At 43.2% G+C, this 14,763-nt stretch overlaps 1 pseudogene; it reads left to right on the forward strand.

Annotated features, from left to right (window-relative positions):
• The first annotated feature begins 1,454 nt into the window (after positions 1–1,454).
• Positions 1,455–14,763, forward strand: LOC112301727 (phosphatidate phosphatase LPIN2 pseudogene; annotated as a pseudogene).

Here is a 14,763-nt window from a genome sequence, read left to right on the forward strand (position 1 = left end):
CCAAGTGTCCACCAGTGGATGGATGGAGAAACAAAATGCGCCAAACCCGTACAATGGAATGCTGCTGAGCCGTAAAAAGGAAGGAAATTCTGATGCACGCTATAGCACAGATGAACCTCGGAGACGTTATGCTCAGTGAAATAAACCAGTCACGAAAAGGCAAACACGCTATGATTCCGCGTGTAGGAGGTATCTAGAGTAAATTCATAGAAACAGAACATGGAATGGCGGTTTCCGGGGGCCGGGAGAAGGAGGAAATCCGGAGTTGTGGTTGAATGAGTACAGACTTTAATCACAAGATGAAGAAGTGCTGGAGATCGGTGGTGCAACAATGTGAACATACTTAAAACCACTGAACTGCACACCTACAAACGGTTATGAGAGTAAACTTTATGTTACGTGTGCTTTACTACCATTTAAAAAATCCAGAGTTACCGTATGATCCAAAGAGAGTTACTAGTGATATACATACAATGTAGATTATATATGATTATTGTATGTTACACACAATATATAGTATATATTATTATATTATATAGTATATTATATAATTATATAGTATATTATATAATACATTTGTATAATTATATATTATATATTATATAATATACAATACACTATATATAATACAGTATAATATATTATATATAATATACAAATTTTAAAATATAAGCATATATACAAATATATAAATATATAAATATATAAATATATAGTATATAGTATATAATATATAATATACCATATACTATATAAATATATTTTTATATCCTATATATTATGACATATATTAATATATAAACATAAATACATAAAATATATGTTATAATATATGTGATATATTTAATATATTACATTATATATTATACATTGTACATTATTATATATAATATATGTTATATTGCATTATCCCTCCTTATATTATATATTATAAAAAACCCAAACATAGAGATGCTATATGATCCAAAAAGAGTTACTAGTGATATATATAATATAGACTATATATAATATTCTTATATTATATATAATTATATAATATGTATTATATGTATGATGTGTAATGTATAAATGATATATAAATATATATTGTTATTATAGTTAATATATAACGATATCATATTAAATGTATTATTATATATTACAAAATTGTATGTTATATATTATTATATATTATGTACATTTATATAAAAATATATATTACATATATAAACTTGTGCAGGAATGTTCATATCAGTTTCATTCATAATAGCCAAAAAGTGAGAACAACCCAAAAGTCTATAAACTGATGAGTTGTTTGTCAAAATGTGGTATATTCATACAATGGAATATTATTTAGCTATAAAAGGAATGAAGTGTTGACATATGCTATAACCTGAATAAACCTTGAAAACATTTGCTAAGTGAAAGAAGCCAGACACAAAAAGCTACATGTTGTACAATGCCATTAACACAAAATGTCCAGAGTAGACAACTATTCCATCTACTCCTTCTGCATCTACAGACGCAGAAGGATTCGCGTTCGCCTGGGGTTGGAGGAGGGAGGTGAGAAAGGGCAGCGACAGCTAATGGGCATGGTGATGGTTGTACAAGTCTATAAACACACTACGGACCACTGAATTATATACTTTAAATGTGTGAAATATTGGGTACATGAAGTGTATTTCGATGAAGCTGTTAAAACCTGAAATAAATAAAGTATTTAAGTCTTAGCAAATTGCCGAGTTCCAATCGATCTGGTAGCTTACCGTGAAAAGCCAAGCAAAGCCAGCCCCTTGGCCTGAACCTCTAGCTCACTAAGAAGGATTCCTTTATTTTTGTTTTAATTCCTTGGCTCTGCAGATTCAGTTCAAACCTTTTTGTTTTTTAACTTTGTCATAAATATATTGCTTCTTTAATTCCTAGGTGAAGAGGGCTACTTTCCTAAATGTTCATCGAGAGGGAAATTCCTAACATCATTCCACTTTGTTTCAGGCAACTTATGTTTCCTTTGCTTCAATTTCATCATACCTAAAATGGTAACTATAATAAATATCATTCCTGTTAGTTTGTGCAGGGGAAGAAAATATTTTCCTCTACCTACCTAGGTTCTTTTGACTGACCTATTAATTAAATTGACACAACACAGATGAACAGAAGAAAAACAAACTAATGTTGTATGTATGGGAGCCTCCCATAGATGAGAGGTTCAAAGACGGTTGGGTAATGGAAGCTTATGTGCCACCCTGATCTAAGGAGAGGGGAGTAGCGGTCCGGGTCCTCAAAGGAAAGGCAATTCACAGGAAGATGGGAAGAGCGAATGTTTGGTGAGCAAATGTTTGGCATGCCTTGCAAAGACATAGGGACACAGACAGAGCTGTGGACAAATAGGCCCTCCAAACTCCCCCTGATATAATAGGCAGTTAGACAGAAATGAGCAGAACAGGAACGATGTGCCAGGTACAGAAGGCCACCAGGGCAGACAGCCCTGAGTACCTAGCAATGGGCAAAACCGGGCAAACAGATATTGCACGGTGGGACCTCATACCCAGGGAGACCCTTCCTCTGTAGCATGCTGCTGCTTGGGCAGTTTACACCACCTGACCTTTCATATCGCTTGTCATGTGCTTCAGACCCCCCTGACCTTTCCACCTTTGATCTGCCCCCAGTCATGTGGCAGACCCCTTAGAGAGAGAACGAGGGGGCTGGAGAATAACCTCATAGGACTCCCATACAAGCCTTGCACAACCACTCCCTTAAGAATTAAGCCCTCAGGACAATGAGGTTCTGGTCTGCATCAGATAATCTTAGGAACAAGGCCTAGGGTCTCTGGGCCACAGAGATGGAATTTTGGTCAAACTAGAGATACCATCTAGGCCTCAGTAGTGTTTCAACCCCAGGCCCAGAGAAGCGGGAAAACCGTGAAGCAATGCCATGGCTGACATCATGGCCAGCTGCAATGACTAATGACCTGCTACCCTAGCACAGACCAATTAGTAGAGACCACGCCCCTGAAAGGACACATCTGGGAAGTCCATGAATATTCTATTGAGATCCTTCCCTAAGACCTCCCCTAAAAATCCCCACCTTTGGAAAACATATAAAGCCCCTTAAGACGAAGGACCCAGCCCGTGCGCGTGCGCTCGCACGCGTGCCCTCCCCCCCCACTCCTTCCCACCCCTCCCTCTCTTCCTCCCCCTCTCTCCCTTTCTCTCTCTCTCTCTCTCTCTCTCTTTCTTCCCCTCTTTCCCTCTCTCTCTCTCACTCACATGCATGTATCTTTTCCCACCCCCTTGTTCCCTCAAGGTGTGTACTTTTGCTTCCTTTCTCCAAAGCTCCAAGGGAACTTCCTTTGCCCCTGTAACTTGTTTCCTGAGCTCCTCGGCCTGGCTGGCTCACTTCTCCCTCTGTGACTTTCTAAGTAAACTTGCATTTACATTTGAGTTCTTGGCTCTGAATCCTTTCTTAGCCAAACTCAAGGGCCAGAGGTCTAACATCTGCTGTTGTTCACCATTAACACCTTCAGCCCAGCACACCTTGCCCACACTCTCTGTAGCTATCTCTGGCGATAGTTCTCTCCCAGTGCCAGGCCCTCTGTCTAAAGTCTTGTAGGCAGTTAAGAGGGAGGTAAAAGTTCTTCCTGAGTCTTGTTGTGCTTTGTTTATATTCAGCTCAAAATCAGCTGTGTGCCAAAGTGGCACATTCTGGAAGACTTGCTCTGAATCCCTTCCCTTGCATAAGAGAAAACATTTTACTAGGTGTCTCCACCCTGGGTGAAAGACCAGCCGTTGTTTTGAGCATATCCCTGTGGATGTGTCTCTAGACTTCCACTACTGCAGGAGAGGCAAAACGTCCTTCTACTCTCTTAGGTTCTGTGCCTGAGAATTAAACTGACAGAAACAAATTAACAGGGAACATAAAAAATTTAAAACACTTTTATGTGCTCATGGAGGTCTTCATAAGGAAAATGAAGATCTGAAAAAGCAGTCAGGACCAAGAGCTTATTTACTTTTAAACAAAAAAAATGATAAATTTGTGGAGAAGTCACGATATTACCTACCATCAGTAGTTAACTGGTTATTGATAAGGAAAGGGAGCACGGGGAATTAGACATAGAGCTTAATAAACTGGGGAGCATAAGCCTGTTGGCTTCCCCAGGAAGCTACAGCTTCACATACACCTGGGGATTCCAGCAATTCTGCACCAAGGGGATTAAAACTCCCCTCCTTTTCCCCTCCAGTACCATATTTGGGGGGGGGGGGCGCAGGAGGAGATGCTCAACAATAGAGGTGCGTCAGTCAAACTGGGGATGTAAACCTATCAAAAGCCCAGGAAAGCCTGGGACATTGACTGGACATTTTGAAAAAACACCTGGTCCATCCCAAACCAAGCTAATACAACCCCAGGGGAACAAAGAAGCTCTTTCTCTCTCTCTTGCTCATGACCTGCGCTCACCCTGGGCACCCGTGCATCCTTTCTCCACAGTCGTGTGACCATAGCAGCTGTGTGGCCAATGGCTGCACAGCCTCCACATGCAGGCTCCAGGTGGGAGCCTGAATACCGCAGCACAACAACGGATTGCAGCCGGGAACACAAACTAAACCGGCCAGATGTAGGTCTGCACTGAGCTTTAACGTGGCCCAGGATCTCTGGGCACTGCCTTTATTTCTGGCTCTGATTTTCCACGGCAGCACAGACAGAGACGCGACCCAGGGGCAGCCTTCCACATGAGTAAACCATTGTGCCACTCCACAGTCTCCCGTGCACAGGTCCTTGGAATGCTCTCCTCGATGCCATGAAAGAGGCTGATTTCCACCAACAAGACAAAGGGGTCTGAGGGAGGGGCAGTAAACAGTGGCACAGTGACTAGGAAATACATGGGGGGAATCTAATCGAAGACCAGGGCTATTTTAGCAGGTCTGTTTGTACGGATTTTTCTCAGCCTCAAATCCCAGGCTCCAGTGATGAGAATGTGCTTTGTGGTCCAGGAAGAGCAACTTTCTCCTGAGAAATTTTGTGACCTGCTTTTAGGTAGAAACGCCTCCAGCTCAAAATAATCAATATGCTAAAGCTGTGTATTTTGGGTGGCATATTCTGACCAACTTCATTGCCCTTGAGCTACTTATACATAGTAAATCACTAATAGAAATGCAAAGCAATTCTTGCCTGTATCCATGCAAATGAGCTCTTTCAAGTGGAAACTCAATGGCTTCACTCTCCCCTGAACCTTGGAAAAAGTCAGATTACCATTCATTTGTAAATTTATTTTTATATTCCTTTGCTCCATATAAACTTGTGTTTCTTTAACTTCCCCTTTGAACATCTTACTGGTCCCCTCATTAATAATTAATTAAAAAGTTAACATGTTCTTTTTTAAAAAAGAATCTCTATGAGAGTCCTGTTTCGCCTTTGTGGAAAATTATCCTTTAACCTTGCTGTTTCTGGTAAAATGAGGAGCACTTCTAGCTGTGGGCTTTTTCCAGTGCAACACAAAACTTAGTTAAATGGAGAGAGTATACATTTACCTTATTAAAGATTTCATCACAGGCCCTGGCTGGTGTGACTCAGTGGATTGAATGCCAGCCTGAGAACCAAAGGGTTGTCGGTTTGATTCCCAGTCAGGGCATATGCCTGGGTTGCAGGCCAGGTCCCCAGTAGGGGGCGCTCGAGAGGCAACCACACATTGATCTTTCTCTCCCTCTCTTTCTCCTTCCCTTCTCTAAAATTAAATAAATAAAATCTTCACAAAAAAGAGATTTCATCATAGGTTTATTTTATTTTTCAACTATACCTCTGGTAATCACATCAAAAGAAATCTAGCTTTCAAATGTTAGATAAGGGTAGTAGTAAAAGCTTCCATTTACTGTATACTTAATAGGTTCCAGTCACTATTTTAAGGACTTTATTTGCATTATTCTTATGAGGTAAGTCCTGTCTGCAATCACAAGACAGCTATTTCACTGTCTTCGTTAGCATTACTTTACTTTTTCCTGGACTGCCCTGTCCAAGCAAATGGTTTGATTGAACATTACAGGAATTTCTCCGCATCTTTTCAGTGGAAAGCATTAAGAGTTTATACACTACAATTCTTCGAATGATAGTGAAACCGGAAAAGCTGGTGTTCGTTCTGCCTGTCACTACCAGAACCAATAAGCAGAGACAGGGATTGAGTGCTTATGGGAGCTTTATTCAGACGGCCGGCGATCTGAGATGACGGTGGGCTATGTACCCTCACAGACCATCTTACACCCCACTTCAAATGGACCCATTTTATAGGAAAAGTGTAGATATCGGATTTGGAACTCAGGGGAAAAATTAATTAGATAAAAAGCTTCAGCATTCTTCTATCGTTAACCAGTGATTCCTCATCTGTGTGTTGGGCGGTTGGACATCTTACTCTGGAGTACGATGGCTTAGATATCATTTTGATTGCTTGCAGTTCTTCTGGGGCACAAAGGTGGGACTGCTTGTGGTCCCCCGGAGTCAGGGTGGCTCATACTTTCAGCTCCTGAAACCATAGTTTTTTACATGCATTAATTACTAAGCTTATTGACTATTTATTTAAAACAAAAATGTTCCAACTTTTGGGTGCCCCATCATTCCCCCAGTGTTAGTCTAAACTATTTTATTTTTATGAGATTAGTTTTATATGGAAGTACTTATTTTGTCATTAAGCACGTATCCTATCATTAGACCATCTGGTAGGGGGGCTTAGGAATACATTTAATTGCAGATCCACATGGGGGGGTGGCATGTTGTTTGCAACAGCAAGCTCCGCCGAAGCACAGAGCAGTTTCTAGCACAGTTGACAAAAGTTGCACACTCTCCAGCTGCAGCTACATTAGTGACTTTTAAGGAAAATACTTCCCTGTCCTTTAGAGTTACCACAGGCCCTTAATTATAAATATTAGAGTAGGTTATTTTCTTATTGATATGCTTGAACAAAGTATAATTTTGAAGGCTTTCCAGGGGAGTACGGACACCTGTAAGACATGAAGTGAAAGTTGAAGACAAAAGACAAAATTTAGAAATATTTAGATCACTTGAGCTAAATATACCCAAATATTTCTTATTTTATTTGAAAGGAACAAGTTCTTCATAACATGGGATTAAACAAAAGTGATGAAAAGAATAAAAGTCATTGTTTTTAAAAGATGACTTTTGGGTGTTCTTGAGGTTTTAGTGGTCCATTGTTCCTCTTGCTTGTTTTGCTTTGGTGTGATGAATTTAAGGTTATATTTTTGTCAACTTTATTGCAGTGGGGGTGGTGAGGAGTAGGTCCCAAGGTTTGGTCCACTTTTCTTCTAGTCGGCTTTCTGGAGATGCTGTCGTCCAAGTCTCAAGTAGCGCCTCATCTCCAGGGTTAAAGGGATGTAGCGAACCTGTAGGAGAGAGGTCTCTAATACAGGCAAGGCCATCCATCACAGCTAAGGCCTGATTTAAATGGTGTACATTTTTCTTTATCTTCACTTCTTGACTTATATACAAATCTCCCACCCCAATCGTAGCCCGAAATGGTTGCCTGCACACAATTTTATAAGGACTTAATTGAATTCCACTTTGAGGAGCCACCCTTATCCTGAGCAGGGCTATAGGTAAAGCTTGATTCCAATGGAGATGAGTTTCTCGACATAGCTTGGCTCTATATTTTTTTAAGGTGTGATTCGTTTTTTTCTACATTCCTAGAAGCCTGAGGTCTCCATGCTGTGTGAAGTCTTTACTTGATTCCTAAAAATTTACTAACCTTTCGTGTAACTTCTGAAACAAAAGCAGGTCCATTATCACTTTGGATGTTGCTGAGTAGGTCAAAGCAAGGGATTATTTCTTTCAGTAAGGCTTTCACTCTTTCCAAGGATTTCTTAGTTCCAGGATAGGCTCTGTCCATTCTGACAAGGTGCTAACAAAGACTAACAAATAATTCCACCCTTGGACCCTTGGCTTCTGGGTAAAGTCTGTTTGCCAGTGGGCACTGTCCTTGGTATTGTTTTCCTTTTATTTTGTTGGGGACTTTGTCTTGGGGTTGCTTTTTTGGCACATAACATAGTTAGCAATTATTTTTTGTATGGCTTTACACATTCCAGGACCTGTGAACCAAGTTTAATATAGCTGGTTAATGAGCCCCTTCCTCAGTGAGTGGTCTTATGCAAATGCGCCATGACTGGCTTTATTGAATGTTTAGGAAGCAATATAACTTTTTCTAAAAAAAATTTTAATTCATTATTAGCACCTTCTTTATTAAAACCCCAACTTTAAGCTTGCTCTCACATGCGGTTGAATATTCAGGTTCAAATCGTCACAAGTCTAGAACAGGTACCAAAGGCATTATAAACATATTTTTAGCAGCCTTTTTCACTGCTCGATCAGCCAGATTGTCTCCTCTAGCCACTTCAGTGTCCTCTGTCCAATGCCCGGGGCAGTGCATAACTGCCACCTGTAAAGGTACCTGAACAGCTTCTAACAATTTTGAAATTTCTGTTGCACGCTTAATTTTCCTTTTACTGGAAGTTAATAGTCCTCTTTTTTCCAGATTGAACCATGTGCCTGCAAGATTAGGAAAGTATACCCTGAGTCGATACACACATTCACGTTCTTTTTGTGCGACAATGCCAGTGCCCTCGTCAATGCCAGCAGTTCAGCTTTCTGAGCCTCTAGAGGTTCTTGGCGGCAAGGCCTTGGCCTCCACTACTCCTTCAACAGTCACCCCTGCACACCCAGACTTCCTGTTTCCTTTGTCCATATAACTGCTTTCATTTGCATATAGAGTTCAGCCTACTTTTGAGGGGGATGGTCTTGTAAATTAATTCTGTTAGAATAAACTTCATTAATTATCTCAGCACATTTGTGTATTAGCACAGTCGAGTCAGGCTCTAGGAGAAGAGAGGCAGGATTTAACTTACAGTTTTGAGGGAGATGTTAGGATTGTTGAGAATTGCTTGGTACCTGCCCCTTTTTTCATCAGTGAGCCACAAATTTCCCTTTTGCTCCAGCAGGCTCAACACTTGCTGGGGAGCATAAACAGTGATCGGCTGTCCCAGGGAAAATTTTCCGCTTCCTGTAAGAGCTTGCAGGTGGTTGCTCTTAAGCAGGCTGGCCACCCCCAGACAGTGCGATCTAGTTCATTTGACTAGTATGTGATGGGTTGTGGAAGGTCACTAAGCATTTGGGTGAGGACTTCTAGGGCAATGGCCTGCCTTTCATGAACGTATAATTGAAAGGGCTTCAGTGGGTTTGGAAGCCCCCAAGACTGGTGCAGAAGCCAGGTGCACCTTCAGGGACTTAAAAACCTGAGTGCACTGCTTCGTCCATTCTAAAGGGCTATATTCTGGTTCTTTCAGAGCTTTTCCAATGTAGGAAACGAAGCCAGTGCCCAATAATATCCAGCAGGCTGGCCCTCCGGCCCTACTCCCACTGGAAGCTTTCGCAAAGGGTATTGCCCTGCCCCAGTAGGGGCTTGTCCTTCGCCCAATTTGGCTTCCTTGGTGGGTTCCAGACTGTGAGACCCATTCAGGCGCACTTTCCCCAGGTCCCTCAGCCGAGGAAGGAGGAAGATCCCCCAGGGCTGAAGGGGCCGTGGGAACCCCAACCATGCTCACAGCAGCCATAATATCTAGATCTTCCGGGGCCCTCCCCTCTGAGCTTCTGCCATCTTTCACAGGCAAATTCCCTTTTCTCTGGACCATTAATTTATTTCCTTTTAACCCTGCATCCTTATTATGTAAACTCGTGAAAGTTTCCAGGTAAAGCATTTTGCTCCACTGCCTTGATTTTGACAAAACAACACTAATTGCAGTATAATACAGTGATTTTAACGACCCATTCAGCGGCCAGCACTCTCCCGAGTCTAGATTATATAATACGTAAGACAAACAGCATTATGGTAAAAACCACTTTCTGTTTAGTGATCGGTTTATAAGCATAAGTCAACCAATCAGCCAACATTTGCTCCAAAGGGCTGTTTCCCAGAACAGAGGCTTTTCCCTCGGTTCTACTCACGGGAGACTCAAGAGTTAGAAAATTTTAGTTTTAGGTAGTAGCTAATAAGCTTAGTAATAAATGCATGTAAAAAAACTATTGTTCCAGGAACTGAAGGTATGACCCACCTTGACTCCAGGAGACCACAAGCAGTAGCACCTTTGTGGCCCAGAAGGACTGCAATCACAACGGTGTCTGAGCCACTGTGCTCCAGGGGGACTGTTATATGCGAAAGCGAGATCTCTCGTTCCAGGAACTGACGGACTCAGACTCTTAAGAGATTTATAGATGGTTTATTGGCCAAACAAAGTTTTACCTGCGCAGGGGCGAACTCTCCGATGAGAGCCGCCCCGAACGCTCACAGGCTAGCTCTTTTATACGGTGAGAAGCAAGCAAGCAAGTTACAAAAGCGGGAGTTGCGGTTATCTCTGCATAGCTCTGGGGTCAGGAGGAACTTTGCTCTGGGGTCAGGAGGAACTATCTGTCTGTCTCCTGTTGATAAGAACCATCTGTCTGTCCCACTTAATTTGTACCCTCAGTTTAAAGATAAGGGTCCAGACCTGAGATGAGTCTGGCACCTAAAGTTTTATGGCCCTCTAACTAATTGGCTGTAACTCAGAATAAGCCCTCTGCAAATCACGTATTGTTTACCCTTACTTTGGCCGACAATGTTGTGTCTCTCCCCTATCTATTCTGGTGACCTTCAAGAGGTTTTCTGCTTAGCAATGCCTATAATTGCCTAGCTCTCTTGCCTAGCCCTCAACAGGGACGTCCACCACGCAGGACACAGGTGAAAGTGCAGGTGGAGCACGATGGCTCAGATAGCATCCTGGTGGCTTGCAGTCCTCCTGAGGCACAAAGGTGGAGCTGCTTGTGGTCTCCTGGAGTCAGGGTGGGTCATACCTTCCGTTTCTAAAACAATAGCTTGTTTATATGCATTGATTACTAAGCCTATTGACTGTCACCGAAAACTAAAATTTTCCAACTCTTGAGTCCCCCCCAATATAATTTGGCAATAAAAAAGTAAAATACTTTCATTTCTTTGCTACTCCATGAGTCCATGCTACAACATGAATGGACCTTGAGAACATTGTGCCAAGTGAAAGAAGCCACTCGCAAAGGATTGCCTATTGTATGATTCCATTTACATCAAACATACTAGATGTGGAGACTCACTCAGACCTCCGGAGTTCATATAAAGATTATTAAAGGTCTTTTATTGATTGATTTTTTTCTTAGAGAGAGAGAGGAAAGGAGAGAGGAACATCGATCTGTTGTTCCACTTATTTATTCACTGCTTGATTCTTCCATGGGCCCTGACTGGGGATCAAACCACAGCCTTGGACGAATCAGACCACATTCTAACCAACTGAGCTATCTGGCCAGGGCCCATGTAAGGATTATTTTAAACTGAAGACTGAGATTCCTTTCCAGAGCTTCTTTATCTGACTAAATGACAAAGCCTTCCCAGTATAAAACCATCATTAACCCCCTCGCGGAGCCTCACTCCCAGGAAGAAGACTGGCCACACACACCAGGAAGGGAAATTGCATTAGAAAACTCTTCATCACAAATAGTGATGCTGTTACTGGACAGGGGACCTGGCCCTGAGTGGGTCTGCCGAGGGCCAGCTGGTAGCATCTGGGTTCTTGAGTTCGTGTATGAAAGAGTTCACAAGATGAGTCCAGGTGACTATGAGGGTACAGATACGTCATAGTTTGTACATTTGCAAGCTGGGGGCAGTGGGACTAGGAAGAGCCTAGGGAAAAAGAAGCAACAGGGAAGCCTGGGCGAGGCTACATTAGCTCACTGAACAAGTCAGAGGAAAGGGGGCCTTGGAGACAGGTTCAGGGGGTAAGCCCTGGACAAGCTGCCACTGCCCATTGCTCCCCTGATTGCAAGTCTTGGGGTCCCGTAGAGTTCTTCCCCCAGCGTGTGCCTGTGGGGGAAGAAGTGAGGGGAGAAGAGGTGAAAGGGAATGGTGCAGTTGCTCCCCAGAGGAACAGCACATGCGCTGGGTCCTTTGCCTTGAGGCTTTACTCTCTCTCTTGCAGGTGGGAATCTTAGGGGAGGTCTCAGGGGAGGGTTTCAGCAAAATATTCATCAGTTTCCCAGGTGTGCCTTTTCAGGGTTGTTGTCTCCACTACTGGTCACTAACAGGGCAGGGGGTGGTTAGTCACTAACTGATCGTGGCATCGCCCACCTGGTTTTGCTGCTTTTCTGGGTCTGGAGCTGAAATACAATTGAGGCCTAGATTTTATCTCCAGGGAGGTGACCTTCTATATCTGGCTGTGAATTGCTCGGCCATTGTGTTCAGCTGTCTGTCTCAGTTCCCTATTCCATTTGCCAAGGAATTCTCCTAGTTTCTCACTATCCTGTCTCAGTGGCTGTGAAATAATAAATATGAAAGGTCTGGTACTTAGTCCATGCTTAATAAATCATAGACTCTCTCACCCCTGGAAGATTCCAAGGCTAGAAGCTAGGATATATCTGGCCTCTAGATCTGATATTGTCACCAATTCACTAAATCATGGAACCATACAATTGGAGGGACCTTCAAACAGACACCGTTTATTGTAATAGTCTTGTGTTGTAGATACAGAAACTGAAGTTCGTAGCTCGACTGGAGGTCAAGTCTCCTGAGTTGAGTGCTCTGCCTCACAGCTTCTTCATTTATAAAACCAGGAAAAGAATACCTTTACCTGCTTGTCTCACGGGTAGCCCCTAATCTCACCCATCTATTCGAGAACTCTTTAAAAATGCAAGATGTAATTATTGTTGTTAATTCTAGATGGTGTTATAATTGTTGGGACTTGTAAGATTTCCTTCCATCAAGTCGAGAAGGATGCATCCGTGGGAGAAACAGTCTGTACCATAGTGAAACCCGCACCCAGAGCCCTGTGTCAGCAGATGAAATTGTGATGCAATTGCTGCAGCAGAACGCCTCCAGCCTCCCCCTGAGCCCAGTTTCATCCACGTTAGACTCAGGCCACCTTCCTACGCTGGCATCATTGGTGGAGGCGCCCTCAGAATCAAAACCAGCAGCTGAAGTAGACCTACCATCGAAGAGAAAAGGTGTCCACAAGAGAAGCCAACACCAGGGACCTGATGATATTTACCTAGATGACTAAAAGGCTGTAGAAGCTGAAGCTGCAGCTCTCTATTTCCCTACAAGTGAGTTAGACCCTGGTTCCAGGCAGTGGTCTGAGTCAGACTCCCTGCCTGGCTCCCGGTCCTCACAGTCCGTGGGAAGCGCAGCAGCAACAGTGGCATCGAGTGCCTCTCGGATTCTGCCATGAACTTATTTGATGTCACCCTCTCCCTTTGTGGGGACCTCAGTGAGAATGGAGAAATTTCTAAAGAAAAATTCATGGAGCGTATCATTACTTATCACAAATTTGCAGAAAACCCTGGACTTAGAGGCAATTGTGACCTTGTAATACGGATTTATAACCATTAATATAAGTGGGCTTTGGCCGCTCCCATGATCCTTAGCTTGCCAGTGTTCCAGAAGAGTTTGCCTAATGCCACAGTCAAGTCCTGAGTCAAAGATAAGATGCCAAAGAAATCTGGTAACTGGTGGTTTTGGTGTAAGAGAGAAAGCGTGACCCAACTGCTGCCAGAGGCCGAGGAAGTGGAACCTGAGGTACCACCCCCCAGTGACCTTCCATCAAGCACATTGGAGCCAGCCAGTGGCAGGCCAGCAGAGGATAACTCATCCAGAGAGGAGGAGTCACAGGAGCTTGAAGAATCAATCAAAGTGGACCGGCCCCACAGAGCTCCTGAGCCACAGCATCATGACTACGACCTTTTAGAAGAAGTCTCCTCACCTCTCCTCGGACCAGATCGCCAATGCTCCAAGATGGCCCAAATGATGCCATGTTTAGTATTACAACCCAGTATCGAGATACCTGCTGCTGTGCAGGCACCAGTTACTTGTGAAACTGGAATAACAAGATCATCATTTCTGATGTATTCACAACAATAACCAAGTCTGATGCTTTGGAACAGACTGTTCCACAGCTCAGTAAAGACCGGGCTCATCATCCCTGATCGGTGTGGCTCAGTTTGTTGGGTGTCGTCCCACAAAGCAAAAGGTTGCTGGTTTGGTACCCAGTCAGGGCATGTGCCTGGGTTGTGGGTTCAGTCCCCGGTTGGGGCATGTGTGAGAGGCAACTGATTGATGTTTTTCTCTTACATCGATATTTCCCTCTCTTTCTTTCTCCCTCTCTTCCCTCTCTAAAAATGAATAAATAAAATGTTAAAAAAAAAAAGAAAGACTGGGTATTGCAAAGCTCTCTCACACCGCCACCGAGAATAGCTACAAGTTTCTGTACTGCTCTGCTGGCCAACATGACTTCTGGCTACCTGCACTGGGTCAATGGCAAGGGCACGATCTTGCCGTGGGGTCCTCTGATGCTGTCCCCCAGCAGCTTGTTCTCTACCTTCCACAGGGAAGTGATAGAAAATAAACCAGAGAGATTCAACATTGAGTGTCTAAATGACATCAAGAATCTGTCAGCCCCATCTAAGCAGCCCTTTTATGCTGCCTTTGGAAACCGTCCTAAGGACGTCTATGCTCACACGCAAGTGGGTTCTGGGTTGCAAAATATGCACTGTGAACCCCAAGGGTGAATTAGCACAAGAAAGGACCCAAGGGAACAAATCATCATGTCACAGACTGAGCAAGCTTTTGGAGTGCACGTTCTCACTTCTCAATAAGGAAGAGAATTCTGCCTCTCCTGCCCAGAATTCAGCTCCTTCTGCTCCAGGTGAGATCCAATCCCCAAGGTGGACCTGGATGACCTGGTCTGA

Source organism: Desmodus rotundus, chromosome 7 (genome assembly GCF_022682495.2).
Source record: "Desmodus rotundus isolate HL8 chromosome 7, HLdesRot8A.1, whole genome shotgun sequence".
NCBI lineage: Eukaryota > Metazoa > Chordata > Mammalia > Chiroptera > Phyllostomidae > Desmodus > Desmodus rotundus.